The sequence below is a fragment of the Ictidomys tridecemlineatus genome, chromosome 2 (assembly GCF_052094955.1).
Source record: "Ictidomys tridecemlineatus isolate mIctTri1 chromosome 2, mIctTri1.hap1, whole genome shotgun sequence".
In the NCBI taxonomy this organism is placed as follows: Eukaryota; Metazoa; Chordata; class Mammalia; order Rodentia; family Sciuridae; genus Ictidomys; species Ictidomys tridecemlineatus.
The window spans coordinates 87,278,119-87,297,606 of NC_135478.1; the positions used below are offsets into that span (position 1 = coordinate 87,278,119).

General features: G+C 52.6%; 2 long non-coding RNA genes across 31 annotated transcripts in view; one reads left to right on the forward strand and one right to left on the reverse strand.

Annotated features, from left to right (window-relative positions):
* LOC120891715 (uncharacterized) overlaps window positions 1-19,488 on the forward strand; it is a 95,389-nt gene that overhangs the window by 44,933 nt on the left and 30,968 nt on the right. For 3 of the 30 annotated variants that reach the window (XR_013434719.1, XR_013434715.1, XR_013434727.1), the window contains 2 exons: window positions 11,897-12,021; window positions 14,966-15,276. The exons of 25 other annotated variants lie outside the window; for them this stretch is intronic. This is a non-coding gene — a long non-coding RNA (uncharacterized LOC120891715). The remainder of the gene's footprint in view (window positions 1-11,896; window positions 12,022-14,965; window positions 15,277-19,488) is intronic. 2 more of the 30 variants (XR_013434720.1, XR_013434722.1) reach the window with 2 other exon arrangements.
* Window positions 2,723-8,031, reverse strand: LOC144375211 (uncharacterized). The gene is made up of 2 exons (XR_013434739.1): window positions 5,371-8,031; window positions 2,723-4,338 (listed from the first exon to the last, which is right to left on the reverse strand). It is a non-coding gene; the product is annotated as an uncharacterized LOC144375211 (long non-coding RNA).

The following is a 19,488-nucleotide window of genomic DNA, read 5'->3' on the forward strand; positions in this document are numbered from 1 at the left end:
GCTGGCGGGGAGCTGCGAACAAAGGGGCCCGAGCTGGATCTGGCAGGGCCGCTGAGTGACGATCCGCAGGCCAGCGCGGGGCGGGGCGGGGCCGCCTGCGGGACGCGCGGGGCGGGGCCTGGAGGGAGGTCACCGCAGAGACCCGGGAGGGGGCGGCGGCCGGCTCCCTCCCTCCCTCTCTCCCCTGCTCGCTCTAATTGAGGCCGGGGGTGGAGGGGCCTGATCGCAGGGGTGGAGGGGACAAGAGGCCCCATCATTGTGACTCAGGCCCAGCGCAGGGGCATCTGCCCATCAGCCACAGCAGACGGGGTCTTCAGCCACCGTTCGTAATGGGATTAGTTTTCTTTTCAGATAAAGTGGCTTTTCTGATTTTTTTTTTTTTTAACAACCTCCTTACAGTCCTGATCTTCCCAATTTTCAAAGCTGATCCTCCTGAGTCTGGAGCAGGCTTGCGAGGTCGCCCTGTCCAGGGTAGGGGAGGCCTTAAATGGGTGCGCATCGGGTACTCAGAATCCAAGTCCCGCCGTGGGGACAGGAGCCGGCGCACACAGGGGTTAGCACAGTGATGTGCCACCTCCCCCAGACACATGAACCTCCTCACTGTGGGTGTGCGCACACAGAGGTCCAGCACACACGCACGCACGTGCAAGCTGCCACCACCATGGCCACTGTCTGTGGTGGGGCAGAAGTCCAGCTTCCCCCTACAGGGAAATGTGGGAGCTCGAGGCAAACTTGGGAGCTCCCAGATCCAGACTGTCCTTCCTTCACCCCCAAATTCCTTCACTGAGATAAGAACTCAGAGCTGCCGGGTCTTATCCTTCCATCAAGTCTCAGAACTGCTCCCGCATCTGTTTTTTGGGGAACTCAGCCATAGAAGTCAGCTTGTCACGTACCAAAAGCGGGGGACTCCATTCTTACCCCAAGAAGATCCTATAAGATTGGAGAAAGATACTCAATTTCTTTTCCATGCCAGGAGGAGGTGGATTTCTTCCTAGCTGGGGTGCTCTGGTGCCAAGCAGATCTTTCTAGAGGTTTATTTCAAGCATCCTAGGGATTGTAGTAGCAGCTACCATTTAGGAGTGCTCACTCATAGTGCTGAGCTAAGCTCTTGGGAGACACTGCCTCCTGAAAGGCTCAGAACAGCTCTGTAACATGGGAGTAAGGAGCATACATCCCATTTTATTGATGCAAAAACCGAGGCCCAGAGAGATGAACATGTTTGCTGAAGGTCATAAGGCAGGAATTCATAGCCAGGCCCAGCTCAGTGGTGGATCACAAATTCCGGGCCAGGCTGAGCGCAACTTGGCAAGACCATGCCTCAAAATAAACAAAGACCTGCTGGGCACAATGGTGCATGCTTGTAATCCCAGCGGCTCAGGAGGCTGAGGCAGGAGGATCTCGAGTTCAAAGCCAGCCTCAGCAATGATGAGGCGCTAAACAACTCAGTGAGACCCTGTCTCTAAATAAAATACAAAATAGGGCTGGGGATGTGGCTCAGTGGTTGAGTGCCCCCCGAGTTCAATTCCTGGTACCAAATAAATAAATAAAGAGTGTTTCAATGGTAAAGTGCCCTGGTAGCAAAAAAAAAAAGAAGAAGAATTCTTTGGCAGATTGAGTCAAAAAGTCAAAAGTCAAGCTTTTAACTTTTAACATGCCCTTGTGACAAATAGCTCTGTTCTGTCTCTGTAACCTTCAGAATTGGGGCAAGATGTGGTGGTGGAACGTGGGTGGGTGGGTGTGCGTGCGTCCCTGCACATGCGTGCATAGGCATGGGTGGTGGGGGTGGGTGTGGATTCGGGGGGTCAGCCAGAAGCTAGGCTAGGATTCAATCAGCAAAGGCCCAAACCAGAACTTTCCAGAAGAGCAGTTGTCCCCTCTAATGGCGAGGGGGCCTCGCCCAAGCCCACCGGTTCATTTACCTCTGTTTTGCACAGGCCTGCAGAGCTGCCAGCTCCAGGCCTGGCCTGCCTGAGTGTAACAGGATAGTTTATATGATGCCGCCAAGAAGAAATAAAACTACCGGGCCCAGCATCGCCAACAGATGCCGGGGCCGAGCCCAGGCTGCACAGCCAGATGCTCTTGTGAGCACCCTGGGAGGGGGAACACTGGAAGCCTGGTCCCTTCAGAATGCGGAGAAGGAGGGTAGAAGAACTGGGACTGGAGGTTTGGGGGCCACTAAGGGCTTTTGCAGAAACAGAGGGAGGAAGAAATAACAGAAGGAAGGAAGGGGGCATAACGTTTTCCCCCCTCGTGCATTACACTTTCCCCGCACACATTTCAGCCTTGGGACTTGCCAGTTTCTTGATTTTAATGGCCTTGCTTCCTTGGAGAGGTGAAACCTAGGAAGGCTTTTGCTATATATTTTTTTTTTTTTTTTGCTGTACGAGGGATTGAACCCAGGGGCTTGTGCGTACTCTGCAAGCACTCTACTCTCGAGCTGCATCTGCAGCCCAAAGGGTTGGGTTAACCTCCCAGAAACCCCTGTCTGTTTTTCTAACCCCCCCCCCCCAGTAAACATGTGCTAAGTCCCCTAAACAATTCTTCTCAGAAGATCTGCCTTCTAGGCTCACAGAAGTTTCTGGAACTTATATCCTTTAGTGGTCTCCTAGCTCATCTCTCCTACCTATGTCTGGGTCCTCCACTTGATCATTTTCTGGGCGGTGGGGGGAGCGTAACCTTCTTCAAACATTTACTGACAAAGTCAAGCTCTTGTTCTCAGAGCTTCCGCGGCTGCCTCCTGTCTGCAGGAGGTTTTTAATACAGTTGTCTGAGGAGCATGCACGTGAGCACCCCGAGATGCTTGATGAAATGCAGATGCTGGAGCCACAACCCCGAGCCCTTGCATTAAACTCTTTGGAACCTGGAAAAATGCATTGTAGGTCATCTGGAAGTTTTTCTGGAAGGAAGCGAGTTGTACTTTTTTTTTTAGCTGGTGGTGCTGGGGATCAAACTCAGAACCTTGCCGATGCTCTCACTAGGACACATTTGCACACACTCCCAGCCACCTCCCGCCCCCTTTAATGGCACAGATCATCAGGGTAGTGTCAGACTGCAGGTTTGCGCACTCTTCCTTCAGATACTCACAGATGTTTACAGACACGGCGTGGAAAAGGTTGATCAGGCTCTGGCGATCCTGGTGTGGATTTCTGGGGACCCAGGGGTAGAAGAACTCGGGGATAGCTGGGTGGTGCCCGATGGCATCCTGAGAGGCATCTCAGGGCAGGCCTCCATGGGAAGGAGCTTATCCACAGGGCGAGGCCGTCTGCTCTGGGTGAGGCTGTAGAGCCTGGAGGCCAGAGTCTCAGAGTAGATTATGGCTCTTTCCCTCAGCTGGTGGCTGAGCTGGAAGTAGATGAGAAAAAAAGGGCACAGGGGCTTCCTGGCCATCTCCTGTTGCTTCTTTCCTAGAAATCAGCACAGAGATTTTATCTTCTTCCTGGAAGAGCCCGGGGAGGTACCTCCAGCCCTCTGGAAATGTTTGTTGAATGAATGAAAGAAGGATGGAGAGAAGACATTGGAAAGGGGGGAGGCAACAGTGCATGTGTGTGTGTGTGTGTGTGTGTGTGTGTGTGTGTGTGTAACTTGCAGACTTTCAAAGCAATCAAAATAACTCTGATTAACACTCTCCCACCCTCTCTCCCCCAAACCCATTTCCTGCCAGCCCAGGCCTGGGGCAGACATGTCTGACCGTAACCTTAAGAAGCAGGCCAGACCCTCAAGATGCCGCGTGCTCAGGGCCCGGCAGGGACTTCAGGAGTTGGCCAAGGCCCTCACACCCGGTCCCTGCCTCCCCACCCCCATACGGTCTGGTCTCTATCTCTTGGCTGCCTGTGACAGTTGGGCCAGGCCAGGCACCCCCAGAGACCACCCCCCCTCCTCAGCCGGGGGCCTGTCCCCTCTGAAACTGATCCCCTGCCTTTGGATCTAATTTGTTTCTCTGTCTGCCGGGTTTGGGGGGGGTCTTGCCTGGAGACACGGTGGTCACAGGTGACATTAATCACGTCTGCATCTTCCGAGGGATGGAGGATAGGATATCAGAGAGGTGACCGAGCATTGGCCACATGATTCGAATCATCTCAGCATTGATGAATTGAGTTCATCCCGAGTTTCCGAATCATAACAACTGTTTTTCCCCTTCACCGACCGTCAACAGGCCCTTAAAGGGGACGGATCCGTCTGCCCCGGGCATGGGGGGGGGGGTGCGTTACTGCCATCAGCTCCGATTAATGCTAAACGCTGGATCTGCTCAAGATTCTTTTCAAAGGTTGTGCGGTGATTAGACCTCTCTGTCCCCAGCTGGCCTCTTCCTCTGGGCTTCCCTGTGCTGTGTTTGGGCCTCTGAAGGATGGGAAGAGGGAAGGGGTGGATTGATAGAGACGGTCTTTGAGGGGGGGCACGTGGTAAGGAAAGAGCCCCCACAGGCTGTTTAAAAGAGATACAGTTTCTGAAAAGTTTAATAAGGCAGAAAACAATCCCGGATGCCAAATTTGCCTTCCAAAAAAAAAAAAAAAAAAAAGCTACATATCCCAAATGCCTCTTGTTCCTAAATAGAGAAAACAGTGTTTCCAAAGTCAGAAAAGCAGTTTCCTACAGAGAAATCCTGTCTCTGCATTGGGGTGGGTCCCGGAGGCTGAGTGGCAGGGCAGCCATTGGCCCCTGGGAACAAAACCCAGTTGTCATGCAAACCAGTGTGAAGCTGGTCACAGGCTGCAATGCCCAGATATGGTTCCTTTCCCAAACTAACAGGTGGATGACCCATAAGCACCCATCATATTGCCTATGTGACCTTGGAAAGGTCTGTCCTTCATCTGAACCTCACCGTTCCAGTTTCTGATAATAACAGCATTAATAATATTCATAGGTCTATTGAGAAGTTGAAAAGAATTTTAATGAAGTGGCCCAGCCAATGTTGAGTTCTTGGTAGACACTCAACATGTGTGTGTGTGTGTGTGTGTTGTGCAATCGCCAAGAAGCCCTGGCCCTCCACCTGGATTCATCTGGCTTGAGGAATTTAACTCAATGAACACTTTTTGGCTGTGCTAACGGATGGGACAGATGAAAAATGAGAGTCAATTTGTCAGGATGAGCCTGGACACCCCCCAGTGACATGGCGAGGTTGCAATGGAAATTGATTTGCATGTCCAGAAGGTTCTCAGGGGAAACCGAGGCTGTTGACACCCCTCCCCCCACCCACCCCCCACCTCCCATGTAGCAAACCTTGGGACAGTTCCCACCAGCAGTATTTTCTTGAATTGACCTTGGTCCTCTGTGAGTCAGGACTTGTTCTTGGGGATGGGAATGGTGACCAAGGTGTTGGCCAGCCCTGCGTGCCCTGGGTGGGCTCTGGGTTGGGTGTGGGGGCAATCTCACCTCTGGGTGTAGTGTTTCTGTTGGCTGCTGCTTCTAAGTCGTTCTGAGGAATGACTGGGCTTCTCTGGTGCCCGGGGGGACAGACGTTGGAAGGGAAAGACAGAACCCGTGGTGGGAAACAGAGGCAGAGAGAGGGGAGGCAGCTGTCGGGAGAGGCCGAGGCTAGTTAGAGGGAGACCAAGACAAAGGGAGGGGGCGGGCAGGGAAGAGAGACAAATGCAAGGTATAGAAGGGACAGTAGGAGAGAAAGAGGGACAGTGCCAACGGGAAGGCCAACACCAGCAAAGAAACAGACCCACTAAGACACCCCGGGAAAGAAATGGAGAGCCGGTGGGTGGGCAGCCAGAGGTCCTGGACCCCATGCCCTCTTCCTGCTACCCGCCTTTCTCCCCCTCAGGATGCGGGATCCCTATCAGCATGGCCAGGCCCCAGAGGCCCTCTGCCAGCCTGGCGCCCTTGGGGACACTGTGGGGATATCACAAATTAGACATCAGGGCTGCAAGACAGGATTACATCAAGGAGGGATGGACTGTGGAGAAGATCAAAGGATTCGCTGGCAGGACTCCCAGGGGGCCCCCAGGCCTGGATTCCTGGCTGAACCCCCAGGAAGCATTCTGATGTGCAGATAGAAAGATTTCAACTCCATGCTGGCCACCGACTCCCTCTCCCCTCCTCCTCCTCCTCCTCCTCCTCCTCCATGGTCACAGGCCTCAAAAGATAGCAGAGGCTGCTCCTCTTGGGTCTCAGTTTCTTTGTGTGTGGAAAGAACATTCTAGAAATGGCAAGGGTCCGCTTATGGAGTGGTGACGCCCCGTGGGGCCATGTTCCAGGTCTGGAGTGAGATGCCCTTGGGATGGAAGCCAGTCACCTTTGTCCCCCATACCTTAGTCCCTGGGCTGGGAAAGGGCGTCTTACACATAAATACCTCTGTGGCTGCGCGGCCGGCCCGAGGCGCCTGAAGTGTGATCCTAGAGTTGAAAGCTGAGCCCAAGCGCCTGGCACCTAGTAAGCAACTGGGCCTATGGCGGCTCCGAGGGCTTAGAAGACACAAGCCAGATTGCCAGCCCGGGACAGGGAGTAATATATGGCATCGAGCTCCGGCCGAGAATTGAATTCAAGCTCAGCTGGAGAATTAGAGCATTGTGATTAGAGACCAGAAGAGAGAAGGGACAAAACAACCTGTCTTCAAGTGCGCGATGACAGAGCGCAGACTCTCCTGGCAGCCCGAGGGGTTGGGGAAGGACAGGGCAGATCATATTAATAACAATAAATTATATCTGCACCGTGATTTATGGGTCCTGATGTGCTTCTCATTACGTTATCTTACAGGACCGCGGGAAGGGCGGATGAGCCTCCTGACTGTGTGTCCTGGTCCTTTAAAACGCTACGACGTTATTTCTCCCAGTCTCCAAACTGGGGATACTGAGGCTCCCAGAGAACTAGAGACTTGCCCAGGGAAGTGGTCGGTGCTCCAGGTTGGCCAACCCAGGGTTCTGTGGTCCTGGAAGCCATGCGGGTGGCTCCCTGGAACTTCTCTGGGGACAATCCCTTCCTTCACCCTGCCACCTTGGGACCAGCTTGGGGACCTCGTGGGTTGCAGAGTCTGAGGTTTTTTCTCTCCCATGATGCATCGCTCCAGTTTCATCTTCTGGTCAGTTGAGGGTGAAGGGACTCAAGGATCCTTCGTGTCTGACCTGAGGTCATCCATCTGCTTAGAGGGCTGTCCGTCCCCAGGCTCTCTTTCCACCCATGGGAGACCCAAGGGGGCAGAGGATCCCGGCTGCTGCGGGTGAGCAGGCGGGTGACACAGACGTGGATCCCCCCATTGTCTGGCCTTGCTTCTCGCCTCGGAGCCAGCAGCAGCTTGGCTGGCCTTGCCCAGTCTGCTCTCGGTCTCTCTGACTTCTCACTCCTCTGGGAACCCAAGGCCCACTCAGGACTGAGCTGGTTCGGGGACCAGGTTCGTGCAGCCTGTGCAGAATGAGCTATTTGAAGAATGTGCACGTTCAGCCGTGGAAATGGCCAGGAAGGAGACTGGCTGGGCCTCTGGGCAGGAGAACAAATGAGCCCCTGGACCCCCGCCCCCTTCCCCATCCCGCGATTTCCTTTGTCTCCATCCCAAATCCCCCCGTACATGATCCTGGAGGCTTCCTAATAAAACAGAACTGTAACTTTATCTAAGACGAGTGCAGCTCATGTCGAATGGATAAGGTGTAATTAATAACAGAAAATAATGTTTCCCCTCCTGACCTTTCCCCCTCGTATAAGTGTCTTAAGTTTTATGATAGCTAAGCACAAAATTAGTGTGTGCAGGCGTGCGTGTGAGTGTGTGTGTGTGTGTGCACGTGCGTGCTCCGGTGTGTGCGTTGGAGCTGAACCTACGTGGGGCTGGGACGTCTGTCTGGTGAGTATTCACCTTGCCCTGGCTGGAACTCGTTTAGGTTTCTGGGGAGACTGGCCTCTCACTGAACCCAGGCCCTGCCTGAAACTGATCTGAGTTCTGGAAGTGAGGTTTCTGTTCAGTTCTCAAACAACCCTGCTCGTGTCTCTTCCCGTGCACCCGGGCAGTGAAGAAGCTGATTACACACACCCATGTGCACACACGATCTTTTGGATTGCCTATGACATTTCAGGCTCCCAGCGAACACTGGGGAGGGTGCATTGATAGTATTTGTGTCCCTTGCTGTGGGCAGGAAATCAAAGATGAGCATGTCACTGGTTTCGATGCCAGGAATCCGCTGCAAGAATCTCCTGGTAAAAATTGCTCTTGCAAGCTGACCCAGAGGCCCTGCCCCTCAGTTGTAAGAATGAATGAAGGAGATCCTGGTGGCCCAGCGGGGCCGGGCTGCAGGAACCAGGGAGAGGGGAGCTGGACGGCAGGTCTCTGTGGAGTCAAAGGGCGCTCCGACCGCCACTGGGTATCTTAACGGGCCTGCAGCTACGTTCTTTTCAAGTAATATTATCTTGCCTTAAAGGTCACTGGGTTGGCCCTGGCTCTTGGATTCTCGTGATTCATGACGTTGGGGATGCTCGACTTTTTGCGAAGTCCTCAGTACCAACCTCTGGGTTAATGGAAGCCACACCAGCCACGGAGCCGACGGGGGAGGCCTGGGCAGGGTGGACGGGCAGCTTCCTTTTGATCAGCAGAGTTGAAGTGAGGCAGAGGTCACGCCTGCTTGGGGCCTGTGTGTCAGCTCTACCCGACAGCAGCAACTGGGCCCTTGACATCCCCTCCCGCCCCAGGAGTCCTGTTTCTGTGGTCGCCCTTCTGTGGCCTGACTTCTTCAGGACCTCAGGGCACCAGGGGGACTGTGTTTTTTTTTTTTTTTTTTGGAAGATCCGGAGCCCTAAATCACTGGAGAAGACCTCTCTGCTCAACTCCCGGCCTTCCTCTTCCCATCTTGATTCCATCAGACGGGGATAAACCAATTCCTGCTCCCCCCAGGGGAATTCCTGCTCCCCGATGTCAGGTGACAGCTGGATTTGGAGGGAGATCTCTGTCTCCCAGGGGAGTCTTCGGGTGGTGGAGCGCTTTTATGGACATGCCTGAACTCTGGAGGGCCCCAGACCGACAGCCACCTCTGTTTGCCGAATGGGCTCGTATATTTTTCTGTCATTAGGTCACACCGTCAACTTTTGCAAATGCGTCTGCTCTGCCTGTTTTTATGGTTCTTCTTCCAAGAGGGGCTTCAGGCAGGGTGGGTGGGGGTGATTTATCTGGAAGGACAGGGAAGGAGAGTTTCTTATCGTGGCTATCGAGGGTGGATTTCCCACTTCCCACCCTCTTTGGCTGGGGGGTTTCAAGGCAATACCCCAGCTTGGATGAAGTGGTTGCGGGGAGCTCTCTAGGCTGCCGGCTACTACAGTTGATAGTTGCCAGAAAAAGGGCACTTGGCTATCTTCTCGTGTCACATCGTCTAGAGACTTAAAGTCACAGAAGAGCGGTCCTGGGGTCTGTTCCAGGATGAGCAGATCTTGATTGGATTAACATATTTCCCACCGGATGCTTGGAGCAGCTCTCAACCACACTTGAGAAATTCAACCAGTGATATATACTCACCATAGAGCAAGCACAACAGGCAGATCAGCAGACAGGAGAAAATAATGAGCCCCGCCTGGAATCCCGCCACTCAAGGCCAAGCATTCCCGGTTACCCACCGCTCTCCCTGTGCACCGGGGTCGCGTGCATTTCCCCCGCTTCTACAGAGCTGGATGTGAGCCCAGGCCTGGCACATCGAGGCAAGCAGGCTGCCGCTGAGCTACGCCCCAGCCCAGTCGATGCATTTGTAATAAAAATAAGATTATATGCAGATGCTGTTAACAAGAGTTTTTATTAGGTAAAATTATGCATTAATATATGTTGTAGGCTGGGGGTGTAGCTCAGTAGTAGAGTGCTTGCCTTAGCATGTGTGGCCCTGGGTTTGATACCCAGAACTGGAAAAAAATATATATATAATATTCTAATATAAAATATATATTGCTGTGTATTTTAATAATGAAAGAAAATGGCAACAGAACTTACAACTAGACCTTCCATTTACTTTCACGTGAACACCTATCTAGATGCCTCTTTACATATTACTTAATACGCTGTTTTGAAACATTTAAAAAAATATAGAATGACAATAAATCTGTCTCTACACCATCACAACTTAGGGCCTGAGTTGTGCTTATTGGAAGAATGAACCATGGGAGCTGGGCAATGTGGTATGTACGTGCCTGTCATCCCAGCGGCTTGGGAGGCTGAGGCAGGAGGATCATGAGTTTGAGGCCAGTCTCAGCAGTTCAGTGAGGCCCTAAGCATCTTACTGAAAGCTTGTCTCAAAAAGAAGGAGGAGGAGGAGGAGGAGGAGGAAGAGGAGGAGGAGGAGGAGGAGGAGGAGGAGGGAAAGGAGAAGAATAATAAAAGGGCTGATGGCCTCTCTTCCTGGCTTAGTTGATGTGTTGCCAAAGCATTATTAGATAAGATCGGTGTAGCACCCACAGCCATCAAACAAAGGTGCTCCAACTCTGCCCCTGGATCTGCTTGTTAGCAAAACAGAAATTCAACTCCCCTCAGAAAGCCTGCAGTAGCAGAAAGTCCAAAGGACAGCGCTTTAAGCCCAGAGGTCGCTGTCTTGCACACCGCGTGGTCAGAGCGGGCCACCGCTGGCGCTGACGCAGCGACCCTGAGAGGACACGGGTCTCAGCTCTCTCTTATCCCTCCACCACCCTTGGCCTTTTCTCATTCTCGAGCCTGTCCTCGGGAGACCTGGGCCAACCGTCTAGCCATCCTCTTGTTCAAACACGGCGGCACCATCTCCGGGCGTCGCTTCTGTCCTGAAGGTAGAAAGAGAAAGGAGTGGCATCAAAATCCTTTCTTTTTTTATGAAGACTCTTTTCCCTCTGCCCAACTCTTAAATTTAATTTAGATTTTTTTTTTTTTTTTGTGTGTGTGTGTGTGTGTCTTACTGTAGATTGAACCCAGGGGTGCTCAACCATTGAGCCACATGCCTAGACTTTATTTTTTATTTTGAGACAGGGTCTCATTAAATGGCTTGGGCCTCCTAAGCTGCTGAGGCTGGCCTTGAACCTGTGATTTTACCACTTCAGCGTCTGGAGTCACTGGGATTACAGGTGTGGGCTAACACACCTGGTCCCCCTTTTCTGTCCTGAGGATTGAACCCAGGTGGGTTCTATCACTGAGCTCCTTTCTGAGCCCTTTTGATTGATTGATTGATGATTGATTGATTGATTGAGACAGACTCTTGCTAAGTTGCCGAAGTTGGCCTTGAAATTTGTGATCTTCCTGCCTCAGCCTCCTGAGTCACTGGGATTACAGGTGTATTTTGAATTCTTATAAAGGAATTTATTCTCATACCCTTTCAAAAGACTTCAACAAGGCCAGCGTGTGTCTGGGAAGAGGCCAGGGAAGTGAACCTTTCGTTTTTTAGACCAGGTGGTGGGAGGCAGGAAGGGAGGAGGCCGTGGGGATGGTGGTTGGGTCAGCACCCTGTGGTTGAGCCGTGGTAGCAAAAACGGTTTCACCCACCGCCAGCCCCGGGGCTTGGCCTCCCCCTCCCTCCCCACACCAGTTCGCTCTGGCTTCCTGTGATTCGCTGCCTCTTGGACTTGCTAACCCCCATTCCCAGTTCTTATTTGAGTCTAGCCTGATGACTTGGGAGGCAGGCAGACTTCTTGGGGGTAGACTTGACTTCTTGCTCAGCTCTTGCCTCCGGCCGGTAAGATGTCTCCTCCTGTGGGTGAGGCTCTGGGTTTGCTCCTGTGACACGTATTCGTCGCTGGGCTGCACAGCACGGTGGCCTGGACTCCTTCCCTGAATTCCCAGGCTGCAGTGGAGAGCCAGGTGCAGCTCATATCCATAAACCCAAATAAAGAGAGGGCGATGAGACAGCTTTTTAAATCCTCGTTATTCCTGGTCTTTTGCAGAGCTACCCACCCACCCACCCCCACCAAAAAAAAAAAAAGCCTGACTCAGATTCTTCCTCAATGGCCTGTGGCTAAGTCTTGGTTCTGGAAACTCTAGGTAACGGCAGAGTCCTGCATGGCTGAGAGCTCTGCTTTGTGACCAGAGGACCCCGGTGCCTTTGAGTTGGACCGTGCTCCTTGTTTCCTTGGGAGGGTGCTCCGCCCTGCAGCCCCAGAGACCAGGTGAGAGGTCAAAGCTGCGGGGAGAGAGCCTGGCCAGGTTTGTCATGACTCTCCGGCGAGAGCCAGGTCTAGAGTCACTAGGATCAGCTTCAGGTTTTATTTAACTGGCCAGGTGCTGGGTGGCGCAGGCCTATAATTTCAGCAGCTCGGGAGGCTGAGGCAGGAGGATCGCCGGTTCAAAGCCAGCCTCAGCAACTTAGTGAGGCCCAAAGCAACTCAGCTGGATCCCCTTTGCTAAATAAAATACAAAAAAAGGGCCGAGGATGTGGCTCAATGGCGAAGTGCCTCTGGGTTCAATCCCTGGTGCCTCAGGGCTCTGTTGGGAACACTGGGGTGGGCTGGTGGCTGGGGCCATCGGAAGGCTTCCTCCAGGGGAGTTAGGCTTGTCACGTGGCAGCTCCACGTCGCACTTGGTGACCCATCGTGCAAGCATGCAGTCATTTCTCCCATCATCTCTTGGTTTAAACAGTCGCAAGCTCTGTCACCCCTTAAGCAAAGGGGGACAGGAAGACAACGTGTCCCTCGTGCCCCATCCCTTTCCATCCCCCAAAACCTTGCCAAGTTAAGGGAACCGGGGGAGCAGGCCTGGGTGGGAGAGTCCAAGACCCTGGCTTTGTCCTGTGTGCCCTGGGACCAGGGCAGGCTGGGGTTCTCTGGGCAAAGCCACTTTCCTGCTTGTCCCCAGGGACGGCCGCTCCTTGGACGCTGGTCAGACAAGCAAACCCAGCAAGCTGAGGCCCATGAGGTCACTGCTTCTGCGGCCTGAGGCCTAAAGACCCTCTCAGTGGGGACTGGGGTGGCACCGAGGACACTGTGGAGAGGATGTGTGTCACTCACTCAGCTGGCCACCCCCGGACAGAACACCACAGGAGAGAGGAGGCGCTGCCTGGTGGAGCACCTCGAGGGACAGAGGTGGCAACAGCTCATCACCACTGCTGCTCCCAGAGCAGCTTCTGGTCTCTTGTGACTTTACCCGACAAGCCACATGCCCCTGGTGCTGTTTCCGGCACTTTCTTTGGTCCGTCTGTCAATTTCTTCACTGTCCCGGCATAACTGGGATGTGGACGAGACCCAGGCTCACCCAGATCCATAGACGGACCCTCCCCCAAGATTTTTTTGACCCTTGTCATAGAGAACCCCGTCCTGCCCTGGTCCCAGTGCGCACAGGACAAAGCCAGGGTCCTTGTCACATTGCCAGGGGCAGATACACTCAGCCCTACTTAATCGACAAAATGTCGGGTGGAAAGGGTTCATGATCTGTCCAAGATCACACACAGAGTGTGAGGTGGAGGCAGGATTCGAACCTAGATCCATGGAATAAAGCAACAAATCTGCAATTTAAATTATGACATGAAAGATGGGCCACCTGTAATCCTAGTGGCTCAGGAGGCTGAGGCAGAAGGATGGCAAGTTCAAAGCCAGCCTCAGCAAAAGCAAGGCTCTAAGCAACTCAGTGAGACCCTGTCTCTAAATAAAATATAAAATAGGGGAGGTGGCTCAGGGGTCGAGTGCCCCTGAATTCAATCCCTGGTACCCCCTCCAAAAAAAAAAAAAAGAAGAAGAAGAAGAAGAAGAAGAAATGAGCTGGGTGTGGTGAAGCTTACCTGTAAACCCAGGAGGCCAAGACAGGAGGATCCCAGGTTTGAGACCACCCTGGGCAATTAACTGAGAATATCCCCCCACCCTTTTTTATATTGGGGATTGAACCCTGGGGTTCTTAACTACTGAGCCACATCCTCAGCTCTTTTTTAAATTTTTAAAATTTGGGACAGGATCTTGCTAGGTTGCTTAGGGCCTTGCTAAGCTGCTGAGGCTGGCTTTGACTTGTAGTCTTCTTGCCTCAGCCTCCTGAGCTGCTGGGAGTACAGACTGTCACTGTGCCCTGTGAGACACTATCTAAAATTAAAAAAAATTATAAAGGGCTGAGAATATAACTGAATGATAAAGTACCCCTGGGTTATATTCCCATAAAACGTTAATGCATCAAGAAAATGTCATCTATACATACCGTGGAATATTAGTCAGTCTTGAAAAGGAAGACTGTGGAACACATGGCTGAACTTGGGGGACGTTTTGTTAAGTGAAGTAAGCCAGGCACAGAAAGACAGCTCGTGCATGAGCTAACCCACTTGTATGAAAGCTCTCTAATCATCAAACTTATCTACGTAGAGCATTAAAAAAAAAAAAAAGTGGTCTTCAGGGGCCGGAGGTGGAGGAAATGGAGAGGTTTTGTTGGTTGAGTCTAAAGTTCCGGTAACAGGATGAGTAATTTCTAGAGTGTGCTGTACCACATGGCACCTAGAGTTAAGATGGTGTTTGACACTTCAAAATTATGTTCTCTTACTTTAAAACAAAGAAACAAAAGGGAAAAACAAAAGGTCACGAGGCACCTTAGGAGAAGGGTTGGCTACGTCTATTACCCTGACCGTGGTGACGTGTCACTGGGCGGGTGTGTCTGTCCGACTGCCCAGCTGTGCCCCTGGAGTGTGGACAGTTCTTTGTGTGTCAGTTCCACCAGGATAAAACTGTCAGGAACATCATGTAACAGACGAGGAAACCGAGGTTGAGAAACTCATCCTCACTTTAAGGGGCAAAGCACAGATGGGCGGTGAGCCACTGTGGCTGCCCCTTTGACCCTCAGAACAGGGGTCCTCACTTACAGAAGCGTGTCCCTGCCGGGTCCCCCTGACTGGCTGAGCCTGTCCCCAAGACATGCCTGTGCTGGAGCACAGTGGTTAGAACACCAACCTCTGGCCTAGGTCCTGCCCCCGGGGAACTATCGACATTTGGGGGAACAGTGCTATGCAGAGGGATGGCCCCAGCCCCAACCTGCTGGATTGTAAGGCCTGGCTCTGCCACTTGGGGCTGAGACGGGGCTGGGGTGTGGCTCGGTGGTGGAGCACGCACAGGAGACCTGAACTGCTATCGTCTTTCTCTTGCTAAGAAATAGGCCTTCTAGTCTCACCCTCGGTGCCTGGCACACACTGACATTTAAAGGCTGTTGGCCGAGTGAATATACGACCGTCCGGGGCTGGAGAAGGAGCGCATCCTCGCACAGACACCGGAGCCTGCAGCTAAGCCCGCCCGCCCACAGAACCACCTGTCATCAGGTCACGTAAAGAAAGCTCCAGGTCCTGTGTGGCTCACGCATGGGACATTCTGTTGATGTATTTTCTGGATTTACCAAATTTCCCATCCCTCCCTGCCTGCCCTGGCTGCCGAGTGACAGACACACGGGGGGCAGAGGAGGCAGAGGTGAGAGCAATTCCGACTGCATCGGCAAATTCAGCTGGCGTCGGGGGGAGTACAGAGTTCCAAATATGATGAAAATCCAATCAGGGTCCGGAAAGCCCATTACTGTCCCTCAATCAAATGACCCAGCACAGGTGGCAAACACCTCTCTCTGTGGGCCACTTGTTCTAGGGCCGTCATGGATGGCAGTGGTTCTCCACCACCTGTGGCAGAGCCCTGCCCAGGTCTGAGCCTCAGACACAGGGAACCCTGGTAGAGAAAGCCCAGGGACCACCCCACTTTTATTCTCAGGGGCCTGTGGATTGCAGGAAAGAATGGGAGTGGGTCACTCGTTCAATCAACAAACAATTTCATTTGGGGCCTGCTAGCACTGAGCCAGGCCGTTGATTCTTAGCTGGGAGTGTTGCCCCTAGGGGACATTGGACAATACCTAGAGGCAAGTTTAACTGTCACAACTTGGGGTGCATCTAATGTGTACAGGCTCAAAATGCTGGTAACTGAGTCGGGCACCGTGGTGCACATCTGTAATCCCAGTGACCCTGGAGGCTGAGGCAGGAGGATCCTAAGTTCAAGGCCAGCCTCAACAATTAGCAAGACCCTGTCTCAAAAATAAAAATAAATAAATAAATAAAAAGGGCCGGGGAGGTGGCTCAGTGGTAAAGCACCCCTGGTTCAATCCCCTGGGTACCAGAAAATAAACCCCCAGAAACTGTTGCTAAGTCTCTCGCGCTGCATGGGACAGCCTGTACAGCAAATGACACAGTTGTCATCCTAATAATGCCACATCTGAGAAACCCTGGCCCAGAGAATAGGCCTGGCTGGGTTTCCTAGAACTTGGCCATCTCGACTCTTTCTGCAAGTAGCTGGGCTTGGAGAGGGGTCCCTTTAAGGACGGCGTGGGTCTTGCTCTTTGTCTGTCCCGGCTTGTGTCCCCCGGGACTGCTCGGTGCACGTGTGTTGGCTGGTGATGGTGAGCGTGCGTGCGTGCGTGTGTCTGTGTGTGTCGGGGCCGTGGGGGGCCCAGGTCTGGACGTGCGTGGTTGTCTGTTTATGTCTGAGGACGTCGGTGGCTCTGTTCCTGAGAACTTTGCTGTCATTTCCTTCCTTTGTGCCGAAGGAAGGAGCGCATGGGGCGGGCCGAGGACTTCCAAGGTGGACTTCATCTGCCAGATGAGATGAAGAAACCATTAGGGGTGTCCCTCTGGGCCTGCTTCCGTCTTCGGGGCCTCGGCTGATTCTCCCTGCCGCCGCCCTGCCCTCACCTTGGCCATAAAACTCTGAGGTCAATAAACTGGTCTCCTCGGTGGGGCTTTGAACTTGACGTTTAGTTCAGGGTCACTTGGCTGGGTCTGCGTGAGCGTCTCAGGAATGAAAGCCAGACCCACAGTCAGACCCACAGCCAGGGATCTGGGTGTGGATTCCCAGCCTCGGCACTGTGGACCCTGGAGGCTGGAGGATTCTTTGCTCTGGGGGAACGGCCCTGTGTGTTTGGGCTGCAGTGCATCCTCCCTGGCCCGGATCCAATAGAGTCCGCCCTGGTTATGATGACCCAAACTGTCTCTTGACATTGTCCTAAGTCCCCTGGATCAGGACACACAGTCACCCCCGCTGAAAAACCAGAGATCTGTGGGGCCTGGTGGCACATGACTGTCATCCCAGCGACTCAGGAGGCTGAGGCAGGAGGATCGCGAGTTCAAAGTCAGTCTCGGCAATTTAGCATGGTCCTCAGCAGCTTATCGAGATCCTGTCTCAGAATAAAAAATAAAGAGGGTTGGGGATGTCGCTGGGTGGTGAAGTGCCCCTGGGCCCAATTTGCAATACTAAAAAAAAAAATAGGAAATCATTGATCTGTAAACACACAGACATGGGTGATTCTCATTTTCTTTTTTTTTTTTATAATTTTTTTTTTTAGAGAGAGTGAGAGAGGAGAGAGAATTTTTAATATTTATTTTTTAGTTTTCGGCGGACACAACATCTTTGTTTGTATGTGGTGCTGAGGATCGAACCCGGGCTGCACGCATGCCAGGCAAGCGAGCTACCGCTTGAGCCACATCCCCAGCCCCCATGGGTGATTCTCATGCACTCAATTTTGGACAAAAGAAGTCAGACACTATAGTGTGATACTGTTTGGTTCCACTCACATAAAGTGCAAAAACGGGCAGAGCTACTCTGTTGCATTATACGTCAGGATAGAGGCCGCTTTGTGCGGGGAGAAGAGAACAGTGGCTAGAGAGAGGTGCTGTGGACTTCTGGGGACGTCTGTTTCTTCATCGCATGCGGTGTGTCTACTCACATGCCCTTTTTCTGTATAGGTCTCTCTTGAATCCAAAAGTGATCTATGTGCTGAGAGTGGACACTCATCTTAAAGGAATACATTTAGAGAATCCAAGAGGACCATTAAAAAAAAAACAAAAACAAAACCAAACAATACAGATTTCACCTCCTTCCCAAACCCTGTAGTAGACTGTTTTCCAGCAGCTTTATTCGAAGGCTTGTTCTAGAATCCCTCCAGCTGTTTGTAAAGTTGCAGGAACAATAAATCTACTACAGTGTGATCTGGTGGAAGAGAACACACTGTCAGCTCCTGTGCAAACACACACACACACACACACACACACACACACACACGCACTCCCCATAGAGATGTCACGGGGCCTGCGCTGCACTGAATTTCCTGTCTTTGTGCTCCCCAGCAGCCCTCGAGAGAAAACTGCACACTGACTCTTGAAACGAACCAGCACCCTGAGTTGAGGCTTCCAAAAACAAATGGCCCTTTGAATCTTCCAAAGAGGAAAAAAGTAATCTCCGAGTTCTAACCTCAGGGTTGGCTCTTGGTGCCCACTTACAGGGAAAGCTTCACCTCGCCCCTCTCCCAGGCCCCTGCCTCTCCTGCCAGGCCCCATCTCAGTTCAGAAGACCCTGGATCACCGTCCTCTTATTTGGGGTCTTTGTGAACACTATGCAGCCATGTGGGTGTCCCCAGCAGAGACCTTAGACTATATTTTTTTAAATAATTTTTTTTGATGTGGGGGGGAAATCCAAGGAAGTTTCTGGAAGCAAGTGAGTTATACAATGTGTGGGAAAGACACCCAGGCTTCACCCTGGAGGCCTCCTTAGCCATCCGCATTTGGGAAACGCTCTGCAATGCTTGCCACAGCCTCCCCAGCTGGTCAGCATTTAGAAAGTGGGGCACATCTGTTCTCGACTGTCGGCATGGAAAAGCGGGGCCGTGGGAGACACGGAAAACCCCAAATGCTAGGATGGATCCCACCTTGCACCCAGAGAGAACTTCTCCTAAATCAGTCATGAGAAGTTGCTTCACAAAGGAACAGAGATACTTTAGCCCCAAATCCTTCTTCTTGGGGCCCTGTGATACCTGATTGTTATCCCAGCCACTTCAGAGGCTGAGATGGGAGGATGGAAAGTTGGAGGCTGGCCTCAGCAACTTAGCTAGACTCTGTCTCCAAGTAAACAAAAAGACAAAAACAAAACCAGCAAAAACAAGGGTCAGGGGTGCACAGCTCAGTGGTACAGCTCCTGGGTTCAATTCTTAATAACAAAAATTAAAAATTAAAAAAAAAAGGAAAAAAAAAAGAAAAAGAAAAAGGAAAGAAGCCCCCGCCTCTACTCCCTTTTCCTCTTCCTCTCTGAGACTCCCGGGTTCTGCCCGTGTCTCTAGGTTGAGGATGTTTCACTCGATGAACACTCTGAGATCCTAGTGGGGTGATGAAGAGCCCAGATCCCTATGGATCGTCTGTTGGTTGGGAAAATTCAGTGACCACAGTGTACCTCCCAGTGTTCTGCCTGCACCGACACCAGGTTCTAAATGCCCCTGCGCGTGCTGCGAGCACCTAGCAGCCTCTAAAAATCGACTGCAACCAGCTGCGGGCCGCCCCAGCCCTGCGCCCTCGCGCACTTGCCTGCAGAGCGCGCGCAGGAGACGCGCCAGGCGCGGAAGCGAGCCCCGCGCACCAGGCTGCAGGGAGCCCCAGAGCAGCGCAGGCGCCTCAAGTCCGCTGCCCACGTGAGACCTGGGCTGGGGGCACCGCGCCCTCCCCAGCACTGGGATGCAAAGCGCTGGAAGGACCCTGCTGACTTCTCAGTTGGGTTTTCCTTGCGTGACAAACGCTTGAAGAGGTGCGTGTGTGGGTGGGGCGCACAAACCCGCACTCGGTTCTGCTTTCTCCCTGAGCCCGCCAGGCCCACGACAAAGCA